A 17654-nucleotide genomic window follows, 5' to 3' on the forward strand; every position below is an offset into this window, starting at 1 on the left:
ATAAGCAAAATGAATTAAAGATTCCCGTAAAACTATCACAGAGGAATGAAGCTTATTGTTTTTCTTTTTGATGTTTGTGGATTGTCACAGCATTGAAATGTCTTTGTTTCTCAGCATCTGTTACTACACATGTATAGTGATGGGTGTATGCCATAAAGAGATCATTCTGCTGCACAACATTCATAATAAACAAACCTGCATTTCACAGAGAAACACACACAGAGCACTGATGCTACATTGAACCCCAGTTTATTGCTATCTGATACAGCTTTTGATCCAATCAAATCAACATATGATATTATTTAAACATCAAAAAATGTGGTGCATTCAAGAGTTGAATGTTCAAATAAATGTTTGCCACATCCAGAATTTGACCTGAATTCTGCTACCTTATCTTGAAAGCGTAATTCCCTCTTCTTTCATGATGCTGGATGCTTATTAAATAGTCAAATCCCCGCTTTGCTTCTCACACACATCTCATGCAGACTTGTGTGAGAGGAGAATTCACTATCAGAGCATATTACCTTCCAGGGTAATAGGGCCTTAATATTCTCAGGGACAGTCCTTTGACATGGATCTTTCAAGTGATGGCTCAATTCCCTTGTAGCTTAAATTCGTGAAGGGATATATTTGTGGCATTAAAAAGCAGATAGAGCACTCTAGGGTGCTTATAATTGGTACTGCGTTATCGTTTAGGATAATTCTCACATGCTGATGCGTCGTTGTTGGGCCCAGGAGTCCAAAGGCAAAAGATTCCTGCAGGGATTTTAAAAAAGGTCTGGTAATTTTTGATAAATAAACAGGAAGCAGTCAATAGGATGCAATAATAACAAATGCATTAGGGAGGGAAGAGTAAGGAGTCAGAATTTTCTGCAAATTGGTTGATTGTCATTGCCGTCCAAGACAAACCCAACTATTTTCTCTCCCGATTGGTGTAGAATTAGGTCGGAGCTGAAAGTACAGTCAACATTATTATTTTTTACTTACAATAAGTGCAATAAACCACAAAGATTATAACCAAGAACGACAAACAGGCCCTGAGGGTTCACCACTGGTGTGTTATCTGTGTGCTTTTCTCTGGCGAGGACAGTTTGCTTAATGTGAAACAATGCAGTTCCCGGTCCTAATCCATTCGTCGGTGCGTTGAGCAGTTAGCTAAAGCTTTCTGACAAACTCAAGGACATCGTTTGATTACTGGGCGTCCTTCAACATAAAAAGAACAATGATTAATATGATTAGTCATCCACGTGTGCACCTCAGAGAACAAATGACATTTTGGATACGAGAATGAGTCCTTCACCAAATGGCAGCAGATGCAAGTTGTTTCAAATGGACTAATACATCACCACAAAAAATAAGAATGAGCTTGTTTGCACTCATTCTGCCTCCTGAGAGCAGTCAATGAAAAACTGCAGACATCTCAAGGCCGAATCTGTCTCACGTGTGGCCATAAACACTTTAACTTCATCTAATGGCGTCATTGTATTTTTAGCACACATCTTCAGGTGCAATAAATAGCCTCGACTTGTTTGTTTTTAAAGATGTGGGCGCATCAGTCTTGCAGCCTACTTTTGAAATGCCTCAAGAAAGCCGCTCACATTTTGGAAAATATGATTTCAACAGATGCTAACAAGAAGAACTGCAGAGAGTTTTTCTTAATGCTTTGCCAGTTTTGAGGCTACTAATTAGCTCAACTGAATACCCCATATTGGCTAATGAGGATTTGAAAGTTAGACAAACATTCCCAGATTTAGCCACACATTGGCAGAGCTTTGAATATGGATGTCAAATAAATCATAGTTCTGCTCTTATTAACAATTGTATTTTGAACTTCACAGCAGCAGTTGTGAATTCAGTGACAGTGTTGCATGAAACTACAATAATAAATTATTCTGTCATTAATAATGATTTGCTTCCTCAGCAAGCCAAAAGCTAAAGTGTGAAACACATTCTAATTCCCACTTGATTTAATCCTATTTTCTTCCCTCTGTGTGTAGCATATCTGCATTTTTCCTCAAACAATATGTATAGAGTATCTCCTGGTTTTTGTATTTAACATGCTGCATTTCATGTGCAACAGCTGCTTGTTTTGGGAGAGATGTGTAGATAAAATAATCTTGCCAACCTTTAGACCTCAGAAATCGGGAGCATTTCAAAATGCAAAATGGGGGGGGGGGGGTTCTAGTGAATCGCCGGAGCTGTTAGATTAACATTAACATGCTTATTGTAGTTGTAAGTGCACTGCCTTTGCGGCCTGTAGCACCGTCCTCGATGGAGCATATGTGTGGGCTGGACCTGTATTTTACAGGAAAGGAGTGAGCAGAGAGTAGAGTAGTTGTCGATTCTTGTTCTGTTTTCTGTGAATATCTGCCTCACCCTCTCAGACTTTGAGTTGCGCGCGCTACTAAAGAGACGTGTTACCATAGAAACCAAACAATGGTGTAGCTGTATTAAAGTCCGAATGGAAACAGTCGTGTGTAAATCTGATTTTGTCAGAAATCGGGAGAAATGCGGGAGAAATATGACCCCGGGAGGAAATCGGGAGAGGGCAATGAAATCGGGAGTCTCCCGCGAAAATCGGGAGGGTTGACAAGTCCACCCCTCGAAAGTTATCGCTGACTCAGCCATGTTTATGGAGCACTGCACGTGGAGATGTGGACGTGCAAGTCGCGCAGATTACGTACATATAAACCTGCGGCGGAAACCCCTCTTGTCTGTCAGTGTGATAGAGAACCGCAGTGACGCGTCGTAAAACCCGGAAGTAAACTTCTTCCGGTTTCTTCTTGAAAAACCAATGCAAATTCTCCATAGGATTTTGGAAAATAGCTCGAAATAAGGTCTGTGGTTGACACACATTTAAGAGGGATCACGTTTTGTTCAGCCGGATAATTTCCACATGTCAACCCTACTTTTATAATTTCTGAATCATAAATCTAGTCGCCAAAAGCGAAATGCTAACGTTATGCTATAAACGAACTACAAGCCAGTACAGCAGCAGGGTCGCACGACTTCAACGTCACGCCAACTTAAGATCGTTTCAACTGACTTGTACTGAAACTGCACTTTGAACACTATAAATTAAATATATTAACATTTTAAACGGTATACCCCGGTTATCTAGGCCCTTTTTGTTTTGTTTAATGTATTATACCACGTTTATCTAGGCCCTTTTTGTTTTGTTTTATGTATACATGTCACACTGTGGGAAACGATATTTCTGGATGTATAACACATGTAGAATTTTTGACAATAAAGCTGAATTTGACTTTCGCGTGCTTGCATATTTTAACAAAGCTTTTCATTTTAGCCACACTGAATTTAACTACAGTAGAAGTCATGGCTGTGTCAATTACCAGTCTGATATCGTTTTACAAAGATGACAAGAAGAGTGTAGACAGAGGAGAGAACCACTACAAGTCAGGACACGTAACAGTGCAGCCTAGATGAAGGTGTGCTTACCGGTGTTGTCAGGGCTAGCATGAGGGACAAGGTTTATAGTGTCGGTGAATAGTGATAGCAAGAGTACCGTTAACCTAGAGTTAATTTATTCACATTAATTCCCATCAACAAATCAATTGTATGTGTCACATGAAATCTTTAATAGGCAAGGCAAGGCAAGTTTATTTATAAAGCACTTTTCAACACAAGGCAATTCAAAGTGCTTTACAAAAAATGAAAGACATTAAGAAAATGGCATTTAAAATCAGTCATTAAAAAGAAAAGCTAATCAAATAAACATTAAAAGAAAAAATACATGGATAAAAGTTACAGTGCAGTCTAAGATATGAATAGTTCAATTAAAAGCAGCGACAAAAAGAAAAGTCTTCAGCCTGGATTTAAAAGTAGTAAGAGTTGCAGCGGACCTGCAGGTTTCTGGGAGTTTGTTCCAGATATTTGGAGCATAATAACTGAACGCTGTTTTACCATGTTTAGTTCTGACTCTGGGGACAGAAAGCTGACGAGTCCCTGAAGACCTGAGAGATCTGGATGGTTCATCATTTAGCAGGAGGTCAGAAATGCATTTTGGTCCTAAACCATTCAGTGCTTTATAAATAGCAGCAGTATTTTTAAATCTATTCTTTGACACACAGGAAGCCAGTGTAAAGACTTCAGAACAGGAGCGATGTGATCCACTTTCTTAGTGTTAGTGAGGACTCGAGCAGCGGTGTTCTGAATCAGCTGCAGCTTTCTAATAGATTTTTTAGTGAGACCTGTGAAGACACCATTGCAGTAGTCCAGTCTACTGAAGATAAAAGCATGGACATATTTTTCCAAATCCTGCTGTGACATTAGTCTTTTAATCCTAGATATGTTCTTTAGGTGATAGTAATCTGATTTAGTAACTGTTTTAATGTTACTGTTGAAACCAATAACTAATTTAACCTGCTGACAAGAGAGCCCACCTCCGAAGATCGTGACTGGCTGAGGGACAGACTCGGGGGCAGGTTTTCAGGAATTTCTTGGCTTCTCTCCCCCGAGCCAGAAGAGGAACACTACAGCTTGGAAACACTTACTGTTCCTGAAATTATCAAATCTGTTGGGCATCAGGGACCTGAGGAAATTGTGGCAAGCATGGCATTGTCTGAAGAGCAACAGAGGGCAATTCAGGTGGCTACCACTGGTCAGCGAACCAACCCAAACTGGCATTTGTTCAGGAAAGGAAGGTTGACTGCCAGCAACTTTGGAGCTGTCCTGAGGTCAAAGCGTGTGACTGCTTCCCTTATTGCCAGGGTGCTAGGGCAACAACAGGCACTTTATGGTGTTTTGTCTGTACAGTGGGGGACTATGAATGAATGTGAGGGCGTCAGGGCATTCACCACTGCAACCCAGATGCAGGTCCATGAGTCAGATTTGTGGCTCTCCCTATCAGCAATGTTGGGGGCATCTCCAGATGGTCTGGTAGGGTTTTCCGCTGTGCTGGAGGTAAAGTTTATTTAAGTATAAATGATATCCTTTCTAAACATCAGTCAGGCTTCAGGAAGAAACATAGCACCATCACTGCAACAATGAAAGTGGTAAATGATATTACTAGTATGCTAGATAATAAACAGAGTTGTGCAGCTCTGTTTATTGACCTTTCCAAAGCGTTTGACACCGTTGATCATCGCGTTTAAAACAGAGGCTACTCAGTATTGGCATATCCAGCCATGCAGTGGGGTGGTTTGTGAACTACCTCTCTGAAAGGTCCCAATGTGTTCACTTTGATGGGCTGTCTTCTGAGTGGTTAAACATTGCTAATGGTGTTCCTCAAGGTTCTGTTTTAGGTCCACTTTTATTCTCCATATATATCAACAGTTTAGGTGAAAATGTGGATGAAGCTACTTTACATTTCTATGCGGACGATACCGTGATGTACTGTGCAGGTCCCTCCATTCAGGAGGCGGTTGTTAAATTACAGGCTGTTTTTAACATTATTCAGACTCAGCTCTCTGAACTAAAGCTTCTTTTAAATGTGGATAAAACCAAGAAAATGCTCTTTTCAAAAGCTAAAAAGACACCAGAGCCTGTTTTAGATATTGTATCAACGCAAGGAACAAAACTTGAAGTTGTTGCCTGTTACAAATACCTTGGTATCTTGCTTGATGACTGTCTCTCTTTTAAACTTCATGTCAATAACCTGCTTAAAAAACTGAGGGTTAGGCTAGGTTTCTTTTTCAGGAATAAGTCCTGTTTCTCACTTGAGGCCAGGAAAAGGCTAGTCACTGTGACCTTTTTACCTGTGCTGGACTATGGTGATCTGCTGTATATGAATGCACCTGCCAACTACCTGAGCAAACTAGATGCTGCGTATCATAGTGCTCTGAGATTTGTCACAAATTGTAAAACACTTACTCATCACTGTACACTGTATACCAAGGCAGGTTTACCATCACTCACTGTACGGAGGCTCAGTCACTGGTACACTTTTATCTATAAAGCTATGTTGGGCAAACTCCCGTATTATATCTGTTCATTGATAAAGCAGAAAGTTGCAAGCAGCTATTGTCTGCGATCGCAGGATATAGTCTTGTTAGATTTGCCAAGAGTAAGGACTGTCTTAGGTAAGACAGCTTTTATGTGCGCAGCTCCACTTGCTTGGAACAGTCTTCAGGCAAAATTGAAATTGAGCATTTTTATTTCTCTGAATGTATTTAAGGCACGTCTAAATGAAATGCTTTCTGACACTCTGGGTATTTGTAAATGTTGAATATGTAAATATGATATCCTCTGTTGTTTGTTTGTATGTTGTTTTTATGTTTCATGTGGAACTAAATGATGCAGGTCTCCCTTGTAAATGAGATCGATGATCTCAAGGGACCAATCTGTCTAAATAAAGGTTTGAAATGAAATGAAATGAAAGTGTCCCTACGGAGCCAGGGAAATGACAATTAGTGAAGCATTGCAAATCAAGGGCTTCTGTGTCAGTAAGGAAGGAGAAACATTCAGCCTGCGTGAGGAACATCCTTACTGGCACCAAGTGCAAGGTCAGCTTCACCTCACTGCAAGGAAGAAGAAATATAAAAATGGTGAATTGTTTTTAATTTACATTTACTCGCCTTTGCAATGTTGTGGTTGTTAGAGTGTTAGGTTTCCTGTCAGCTCGTCTGTTGGGAAGATATAAAATATTAGTTTCCTGGAAGTCACACCGTCACATATACTGTAAGAGCATTAAGACATACAGTACAGTGCATAGGCTAAAACAAAACATCTAAAGATATAACCTTGCACTTTGATAAGTCTCGTGAACATTTTCACTATTTTGACATTTTTATAGATGAAAATTGAACTAAAGAAATAAATGGTAGATGAATCCATATTTAAAAATAGGTGTCAGCTGCTACAATAATTATAATAGTTATATTTCTTAATTAATTAAGATAAGATATTACTGTATTGATCCCAATTTGCGAAATGTTCGTGTTGCAGCAGCATAACAAGAAAAACAAAATATAAGTTATTATATACAAAAGTATGTGAGGGATGGAATATTAAATTGAATATAAATGTAAAATGTACATGTGATTTTACGTCCAAGAGAAGCTATGGAGCCGAGAGTTCTCTGCCAGCCAGAGGTGATTTGTTATTAGTTCAATATGTCAAACTGATTTCCCTGACTACAATCTTTAGTTACATGGTGAAACGTTATGCTGCTTGTACTAATTAGACTTATCATATAAGCCACACAGGTTTTAATAGGATGTATTCATTATCTTTACTTATGTTGCGGTCTTTTCAGCAGCGCCATCTCTAAAACGGCGATAGTCACTACCCATCATTTACATTTCACCGTGACATGGACAAAAATGTAACGTCAGCTTACCTCATGGCACGAATCCAGACTCTCCTTTGGAAAACATTGGCGGGGAAACGATAGAACAAGCACGTTTCATGCGAAGACCTGTGGCTGCAACCCGGAGCAAAGCAACAAACCATTAGCTTTAGCTAATGTTAGCAAACAAAACGAACTGCCGAGTCAAATTGGAAAACACTGGTAATTAATTATTCTATAATTTGTAAAACTACTGTGTTAAAAAGGACAATTTCAAAAATACAGATTCTCATGGTCAGATATAGATATACAGATACTAAAGATAGGCAGGTACTTGCTTTCAAGAAGAACACAGGGGAAAACAAACTTAGCGGGAGTGTTTACGTGTTCTGCGTAATGACGTACAACGGCCTCGACAATTTCTGTAGTCCTATTCAGCCACTCGGTAACAACCATCGTTTTTCAGACACGTAAACTCTTCAAAAATCCCCAGTGGGGTCACTGCTGACGTATTTAATGTCGTAGAACAAAACGTGACTTATCTCTTAAATTTGTGTCAACCAGAGACCCTATTTCGAGCTATTTTCCAAAACCCTATGGAAAAAATGCATTGCTTTTTGAGGAAGGAACCGGAAGTGCTAAAAATGCTAACTTACTTCCTGGTTTTACGACGCGTCACTGCGGTTCTCTATTATGACTGATTTTAGTAAGTGGCGCGTGTCGGAGCAATGTTAGTAACTGTAGTGTGATTACTGAATTATAAAAGTAGCGCGTTACACTACTCTGTTACCAACAAAAGTAATATTATTACAGTAGCACCCAACTTAGTTACACCCAACTCTGTCACTGACAGTGAAATGTTATGTATAAATCTAATATTCAGAAGCCTTTTCTCAATCTCTTCACAAGGTTTTCTAGAGGACATCTGCAGCATAATCATTGAATTATTCTCCGAGATCCACAAGTACACGCATAATGTCAACCGAGAGGAACATTTCTGACACCAGTCCTTACTTCACTTCATTGAAAAAGAGGTAACGCTACGTATTTTCTGTTCAAACATTAGTTCTGGGAACCCAACCAAAAAAAACGAACAGAAGAAACTCCTTGTTACACCCCTTCTGCTTTTTTCTATTTCACCACACATTCTCATTTATCCCACCTTGTATTTTTCCACCAGTTCTGAAGGTAATGGAAACAGGCAGGAGAGCCAATTGTAGGAGACTCCAATGAAATTACCCCTTCAGAATAAACCGACAATGCCTTTGTACAGTGCTTAATTTGTAAATCATAAGGTGCCGGAACGCAAAGTACATATGACAGCTCAGGGATGACGAGACGCGTACAGGTCCCGGAACGTATACAGAAAAGGTGCTGAAAACAACATGAAAATGTCCACTTGCAACGCTGTGGGACTTACAAGCCTCAATTTCAAATAGTATCCATGGTATAAATGTTATGACGATAATTTAGAATTTTTTAGGCTAGTACGCACAACATAGGCAAATGCCCACATCACCACAGGTGGGACTTCAGTATACAGCCAGCAATTAATTTCTCAACAGGTTTAACGTGTAAAAAAAAAATGTATTAGGCCTATTCAAAGATTGGCACGGCGGCCTATTAATAGACAGTATGTTTGCTCACCATATTTAGTTGTTTAAAACACCCCACATCACGAGCATGTCCGGATGTCCTCTATCTCTTTTTTTCTGCCTTTACTGCGTGTGTCTGTGGCAGTTCTGTGTCCTTTGGCCACCCAGGACCTCACGTACGGGACTGGATTGAATTTAGCCAGGGGGGGTCCAACAAGATTTAGGAAGAGTAAAGATGACATGGTGGATGTGAGCAAAGAGCTACGGTTGGGAGTGCAAATCAAGTTCATTTGAGAAAATCCGCGCTCACATTCAGCACTTGCAATGGGAATGCTGTTGACAGCAACAAGTAACTCCATCAGCTCATCGGGGGTGTCTTTACCATCTGAGTCTCTGTACGTTCTGTAGGCCCGTATGACTGCGCGCGGGTTGGCAATGTTGAAGTGCTGACACAGTGACTCGACCTCAGTCTCTCCATACAGCGCACCTGCGTCCTCGGGCCAGTATTGTGCGTAAAGCACCTTCAACTCCTCAATGAACTTGTTATATCCAGTTTTATCTGGCATCCGGCCTCCTTGAGATAACATACGGTCCTCCAAGTTCTTGGCCACAGTTAGAAAAAACTGCTTGGGGTCGAGTGATCTGTCGCTTGATTTTCCTCCGTTCAGCGTGATGCCATGGAAAGAGTTTTCCTCAATTCCCCTTTGGCTCAGTTCAGTGTAGCGACCTGGCCGATCCGACATGGCCTCAAGTACCCTGATTTCCCGACAAATTGACTTGTGTGCTGAAATGATGGTAATGTCTCGTTTTTGAAGCTCGACTGAGAGCTCAGATAATTCTTGCAATGCATCGCACATTATGCCTAAATTGTTCACAAACGCATGCGAAGATAAGCGCATAGCAAGCCCACTGTATGTTTGCTTTGTGACACTGTTACGGGAGGGATCTTCTGATGCAGTTTTGAAATGCTTGTAAAGTGCTGGGTAGTTCTTCCACACTGCTTCAACGGTTCTAAAACTTGATGCCACCCATCTAGTGTCTAAAATACGACCTATTTTGCATAGCTGGACATCCAAGCTCTCAGCTGACTCTCTCAGCTCCATTCGATTTTTGTTAGATGTGCTATACAGTGCATATATCTTGTCCATCAATATTTTAAAGTGATTTATAGCACCCATCTCTTTCACTACGTCTGCGACTGCAAGCTCAAGCCTGTGGGCTGAGCAGTGCCACACAGTAATGTTGGGGAACATGGCCTGGAGCCGACTCGCCACTCCCCTTTTACGCCCTAACATAACCGAAGCACCATCACAAGTTACTCCAATGAGGGTCTTAGAGAGAAAATCCTGTGTCAAATGCAGGCGCTCCAGAGCAGACAACAGTTTGTGGACAATACCTTGAGCAGTTAGATCATCTAGCTCTACGAGTTCAGTAAAAATGTTTGTAGGCTTGTCCATATCGGGCAACTGAGCCCTAAGGGATATTATCAAGCAGCTCTTTTTGCTTAAACTGGTTGACTCATCCAGCATTACACTGATTTTGGGAGTGCACTGTACTATTTTTTCAAACAGTTTTCTTTTCATTTCTTCAGAAATATGTTTCTGTATGTTTACACATGCAACATTGGAATGTAAAATTCTCCCCATATCGAGTCCATTTAATTCTTGGCAATCAATCTCCTGTTCGAAGCCATATGCGGGACGGTGGCGTTTAGCCTCCTTGTACGCCGTGCGAAATACGCGAGCTGTAGTGGCCATCTGTTCAGACTGACTATTAATTATAGACTGTCCTAAAGTGTCCACTTTTGCCTTTTCAAGAATGCTTGCTGCTGCTAGGTGAGCCTTGGTACGGGCATGTTCAAATACTTTTTTTCTGAGTGCGCGTTGCTGTTTTATAATATCTGAAGCAGATGAGGTTACTGTGCATAAAACCCACTCTTTTGCAAGTTTCATCCCCGACGTCTTCTCTGCCCCCAAAGTCCCCACCGCCTTACACGTTGTGCAACCCAAACCTGATTTTCCCCTAAAAAGCTAGGGATAGTAAGTCTGCTTCACTTTTAGCTGAGCTTCTGTCCAAACAGTTGTGCATCCCATCCCTGACCTGTCGCTGGACGTCCCACACTCTTCTACGCTGACTGAATTTTCCTGCCGCAAGCCAGCTGATGTCGCGGTTCCGCTCGCCTCTTGCTCCGGCTGTTGTACCGGGCTAGTTGATGCCAGGGTACCCACCCGTTGCTGTTGGTGGTCCACCTGGCTGACGGTAGCTGGCTCCTGTTCCGGCTGGCGGTGAACCTGACCCGCTGCTGCCACGGTGCCAGCCTCCTGCCCGGGCTTGGCTAGCTGTCGGTTAGCTAGCTGGCTAGCTGTTGCGGCGCTAACCTCCTCCTGGTCTTGACCATCAACATGACCGCTGCAGCTGCCCTCGTCGCTGCTTGTGGAGGCTTTTCTGACTCGTTTTGAAGTGTCTATTACCTCTTCCTTCTTTTTGAAGAAAGACAGTAAATTTAACTGTCTTTTTGACATGCTTGCATTGAATCACCGTTTCTTCCTCTCTGCGACGTGCTCCTCATGTGGCGAATTTCAAAAGTGAAAGACGTTTGTCCATTGGTCCAGCTTTTCAGTGCGTCAACACAGATCTCCGACTCTTTCAAATCTTAATCTTAATAAACGACATGAATTTCTTGGGAGTTTTTCTGTAAATTAATATCTGCATATTTTATTTCATTTTAACCATTTTTTATTTTTATTTTTTGTGAGAGGTACCGGATCTGCCCAAATAGGTGCCGGAACACAGGGTGGCCAAAATGAAGAGGTGCCGGATCCTGTTCCGGCAGGATCCGGCTCAAATTAACCACTGCCTTTGTATTGATATCCCCAAGATGAAACTGCTGCCCAATTAAACCCAATCTTGTTTTTAAAAAAAAAAATTTTTAAATGAGCTCATTCTGTTCCTTTTGGCAGCCCTACATGCCAAAGGGAGGCAAATGGCAATTTCACCCAATTCACTTGTTCATCTTTTCTTGTTTTGTTTCTTTTTAGATTTACTGAAAGCCTTGGTGAACTAGTTGGTTTTAAGCATCTCTCATAATCAGTAAGCAAATGAAAGTGATATCCAGGGGACATAAACAAAGAACGCAACCTCAGTGTAGGTGGCAACACACTCTCACTCCCTAAGCCTCCAGGAGCGACGCTTGGTCAGGGTCCCGTGGCGTCCAGCTGTGACGCGCCGAGCATGGGCGAAGTTTGAACTTTTAGGTTGGGGGTGCCAAAAAATAACTACAAATGTAATGTATAGCTATAGGCTGAAACACAAGGATTCATACATGAAAATTGATCAGGATAGCCTACAGGCTACTGCAGGTGTGTTTTCATAACTAATATGCCCAATAGATGAAATTACTATGGCAGCGGAACTCGCCGCAAAATAAAACGGCTGCTGCGGCACATACTGCTGCTATAATTAGGCTATAACACAGAGGTCTGTAGGATCAATGTTCCCCAATGCTCACACACTTTTTAATGAACTGTATAGGCATACTAACTAATAACTGTAGGATATAAGCACAGCAGTTTTATCACATGTTGACCTAATTTCAGCGATGAAAACAAAGCCAACCAACAAAGTAATGACTTTTGTTCACCGTCATCTAGTGATTATGATCTCCATGCATTCAGCGTCTCTGCCCCACAACTGTCAGCAGCGGCCGCTAGCAGGACCGAAGCATGTGAGCACAACGCAAACGGGAGGATTTGGAGGATTTTGGTTTGAGCGTGGAGCGGTGTCTGCTGCTTACTGCAGCTGGCTATCCCCGGATGCAGATGCTGCGCAATTACGCATTTAAGCTCAACAAAACGAAATAATTTGAATGAATGGCTTACCTAGTGCAGCATCAGGCGCCTCTTTTTCCGGCTGGCATAGATGTCCACTATCTTCTCAACTGACAGTTTTGCAGTCAAATCTCCCTCAATGTGCAGCAGGGCCAGATCAGAAAATCTCTCCTGGATCATTGTAGTTCTCAGCCAGTTTCTGATCCTCCTCATTGCTGAGAAACTTCTCTCTGATGTCGCTGATCCAATGGGCAGTGTCAGTGCAAGCTGGAGTAATGGGAAGAAGTTTGGATAGCTCTCCTTGCTCACTTCGTTTTGCAGGTCCTTCAAGTTAATGGGAGATTGGACAGCACATTTTATCAGGTCCATTTCTGCCGTCACCAGCTGTGGATGGACGATCTTGAGGCTTGCATATTTTCTCAGAAGTGGTTCAATGCCTTTCTTCTCACACTTTATCACAGCATCACATGCCGCTGCAAGCTCCATGGCTTCACCTGAAAACCGTCTGTCCAACTCGGCCATCATATTGTTGATTATTGATATAAATGACAGTAGATGGCGTGAGCCTCAAATTGTCCGTCTATTTCCTCATTCCTTTCATCTCGTTGGCGCTGCCCAAGTGTGGCCCCCACTACATACTGGTAAAGCGACAAAGGGGGTCTTGAACTTCTTTTTCGCTTTGCCATGGAGGGGGGGTCACTTTCTGCAGTGGCAACTGGCATGCCGACGTCCTCGCCAAACTGCTTGATCTGGCTCCATATGTCTTGCCAACCTTCCTCCTCTCCTCTGCGTTCCCTCAAGTGTGCTCTCAGACTGTTGATCGTGGAGGCAGCATCTGCAAGTGTTGTGGATTTGGACTGAAGTTTCTTGTGAACAACGTGCACAACCCGCAGTAGGTCCTCAAGGATAATGAGGCAGGCGATGAAGCCAGGTGTGGTCATGTGATTATACAACCCACTTGCTTCCACTGACCATTTCTCTCCTTCATCCACCATCTCCTTCAGACAGCGTGTGATAGGCACATAATGTGATTTAACCGCAAAGATGCATCGCCATTTGCTCGCTCAACGCCTGTCACTGGGTTGCCCAATTTCCTTTGTCTTCATCTCGAGTGTTTTCTGCATCGCCAGAAACCTGTGGTGGTTGCTTGGTTCTGAAAACACGGAGTACAGCTTATCAATAACATTTAACGTCATTTTGATGTCTCTGTTGACTGTGCATGATTCCACCAGGACCAGATTAAGTTTATGGGCCATGCAGTGTACGTTAGTATACGCTGCTGCACTCCAGTTAAATGCCCAGACATAACTGAGGCCCCATCATACGACTGTGCGACTATTGGGACGTCCTGCAGTCCACATGACTCCAACCCCTTCTTGATACCCTCAACAATCCCAGCAGCATCTCGGGAGGCAGAGCAGTCAATGAAGCAGATTAATCGCTCCTTAACCTGTAGCTTTTCTGCATATCTGATACACACAGACAGTTGTTCAGACTTTGATGATTTGGCCTCATCCGCGATAACCGTGAAAAAACCAGTCTCACGCACTGCATTTGCTATTTCCTCTCTGACTAGCTCTGCACACAAAGAGATGACCTCGTTTTGAAAATCTGGACTTGTACTATTAAAGTACTTCTCATCCTGCATTTTGCGGAAACTTGGGTCATACTTGCCGAGGAAGTCGCACAGACTCAAAAAGTTTCCCTTTGTTTCATCATCATCATCATCCGGCTTGCTTTTATCTGTTTCTGTATCGACTGTATTTGTGTGCTTTTTTTCATTTTTATTTTCTTGTATTTCCTTTTTTCTCCATTGTATTTCCCGATGTCCACGGAAAGGGAGGCCCAGTTGAGACAGCAGCTTAACGACATCCACGACCTTTGTCAAATACTCCCTGTTTTTATCCACTGTGTTCTGGTGACTGGTTGACAAGTGGACTCTGACAGATCCATGCTTTTCAGTTTCCTTGTAGCCTTCCCACAGTCTCATGCAGGCCTTGTGTTTTTCACAAGAGCTATGCTTTATCAGCCTCTCAGTTAGCTTACTCCAATATCGCCCGCCTTGTTTAGCTAGTGTGTCTTCCTTCTCTCCAATCTCCTTGGAAAAGTGGCGGCAACAAAAACAAAACACTGCGTCCCTTGAAACCGAGTACTCCAGCCACGGATGCTTGTTATAAAAGAATGCAGAAAAGCAACGATTTCTATCTCCAATTTTGTGTCTTGGGAAAACGGGAAGCACTGGCTGTTTGGGGCCCACACTTTTATCTCCTAGGTCACTGGGAAGTTGACCGCCATCAGAGGCTGTCTCACAGGGATTGCAAGCGGCGGGAGCTGCGGTGCCGACCGGCGCCAAGATGTGGTGGCTGGTCGACGGGCGAGGCGGGACTAGCGGGTCCGGAGCAGGTGCAGCTTGGGTGGCAGCAACGGTGGCGCTGGAACTTGAATCCGAAACTGGAGTTGTTTTGGTTGCGAAGAACCTGCGTATATCCATTTTTTTAGTCTTCTCCTGTCAGGTTTTGGCGGCTGGCAGACTCGACTTGTCTGAATTTGAGTGCTCAAAGTGCGCATGTGCGTGCAGCGTGTGAGGGCGCAGCAGCTGCACAGATCGTCTGTGTAGACTCATTTTTGAGTAATGTTCTGTCTCTGACAGCAGTACACACTGAGACAATATGTTTGTGGATTTAAATTTATTATGTTTATTGAGTTTGCATTTATTGATATAGCGTTCCGGAGTTATATTTATCTAGGCCACCTACTATCTGTACATCATAACTAAAAAATAAAAAAAAAAGACTCCGGCCACCAGGGGGTGCCGGGCACCCCGGGAACCCCCCCAAACTTCGCCTATGGCACCGAGGCTCCTTCAGCTTCATAAACGGACGCAAAGAGCTTTCAACTGATTGCAATGTATTCCCATCGGCGGCGGTATTTGACGCTCAAGGAAGCACCGCATCCATTTATGTCGGCAGCTCTTAAAGGCAATGTGAGCGTCCATTCCCATTGGATAACGGAGAATTGTACACCCGTATTCTCCTTACTGTCGATTGATTTGACAGTGATATCTCCACTACTAATCAACTCAAAAACACCAGATTACCTTTGATAATTAAACGACATTGATAGGTTTAAATTGTGTACAACGCTTTTGTGTTTTTCCCCTTCAATTCTGAGAAACAACTTGTTTTCTCTGAAATGTGGAGCGCCAAAGAGACTACACTACCCACAATCCCCAGCTGTTGTTGTGATGACAACCGTCCGCTTTAACAAACCTCGTGATAAGTCAACAAGCTCTGTGATTGGATGAAACATAAATAGAGAGGCGAAGTTCCCCCCCTTCCGGGAGCCTCCATGGGACCCCGGAAGCGGAAAATTATACATTGAAGTCAATGGAGAGAGAAAAGTTATGTTTTGATCCCGTTTGAATTGTGCCACGAATGACACATATGATGTTTGTCAATCTTAAACAATCATTTCCATGCAAAAAAAGTCACAGTTTGTCGTAAAAATGCTGAAATATAAGACTATGAATAATACGCAACTAGAAAGACTACAAATCCCAAATGCATTCTGGGTCGCGTAAGTGATGTCATAGGCGATAATGCTCCAAGACTGGTTGTGACTCGCAAAGCAAAGAGGAAGAAGAAGACTGATTTATTCCCTCCAATAAATATAAGAGATTGCTCCAATAAATTCACTTTTACAAGATGCCTGTGTGCTTTGTACGAGGTTGTAATCACAAAAGAGATCATACCACTTGCTCGTTCTATCGCTTCCCGTCTGATGAAAGGACCAGGAGTCGTCGGACCAAACATATCAGGTAATATACATGTTTTGCATGGAACATAGTCAAGTTAGCTACCTAGCTAGTAGCGAGCATGTTAGTTAGCATTATATTACATTACTTAGCCTTGTCATTTGTATTAGCCTTAACATGAAGTAAACCAAAATGTTAAACAGTAAGAGTAGTCATGATGGTAAGTATTTTGTGAAACATTTGAAGAGTAGCCTATCGCCCCCTCCACCAGGTGCTAAGGGGGCGGGAGGTAGGCTAACGCCACATTAGTATCAGCGATCTTTTCTACTTAATGCTATCTGCACAAATGGTTAACATTGACCATTAAAAGATCAGGCAGTTCAGGGAGAGTCGAAGGAAGGAAGGCAGGCAGCTTTGCATGACATTCTTCTGGACGTGTTTCATTGTGATGATAGTGAGAGTGAGTCAATCTGTTTGTTGGAAAGACAGTAGTTGAGTGATTACTGAGAGAAAATTATTAAAAGAGATAATTATTCAGTGTTGTTACTTTAAAGTGTTGTTACTGACCTTTTTCTCTTTTATTTTCTTTACCTCACCTGTAACTGCTGAGACCCTGAGGAACATGCACACTGGTCTGACCTGCTCTGGCAACCTGATTTCCACTGTACGTAATAGTATTTGGTTATGTTATATTATTTATATACATCAAAGGCACAATATACCCCTCAGAGACACACATGTATTGAGTGGGATATTTTGAATTGGTCATGTGAAATCATCTTTACATACTAGAAAACTGTAGGAGCGGCAACTTGTTTTGAAATTTAATTTTTAATATCCGATAATAAAGTTGATCTGTTTTCTTTATTCTTCTCTCTTCCCAGCTCCATCCATCACCATTCTCTGTTCCTGCAGGTCCTGCTTGCTAATCAATATTCATATTTTTTTACACAATTACAAATAAAGTCAATGTATTGTATGACACGAAGTTGTGCTTCATTCTGAGTCAATAATAAATTCATTCTGCCTTCAGCTGCAAAATTATTGTGGACTGCACCGACATCCATGTAGCTGCCCCCCAGTAAGATGAATCAAGCAAAGTTGACATACTCAACATACAGCTGTGCTCTTAAGTTTACATGAAGAATTTGTGAAATATTGGTAATAACAGGTTTAAATGATTATTAGTAATTAATTATATAATTTTCTCATCGTAGATGAGCAGACAG

At 42.1% G+C, this 17654-nt stretch overlaps 1 long non-coding RNA gene across 1 annotated transcript; it reads left to right on the forward strand.

Annotated features, from left to right (window-relative positions):
* The first annotated feature begins 16141 nt into the window (after nt 1–16141).
* Nucleotides 16142–17409, forward strand: LOC307045148. Its single transcript, XR_013809790.1, has 2 exons — nt 16142–17089; nt 17310–17409. It is a non-coding gene; the product is annotated as an uncharacterized lncRNA (long non-coding RNA).
* Nucleotides 17410–17654: the final 245 nt, after the last annotated feature.

The sequence above is a fragment of the Notothenia rossii genome (genome assembly GCF_949606895.1).
Source record: "Notothenia rossii genome assembly, chromosome: 6".
NCBI classification, from domain to species: Eukaryota; Metazoa; Chordata; class Actinopteri; order Perciformes; family Nototheniidae; genus Notothenia; species Notothenia rossii.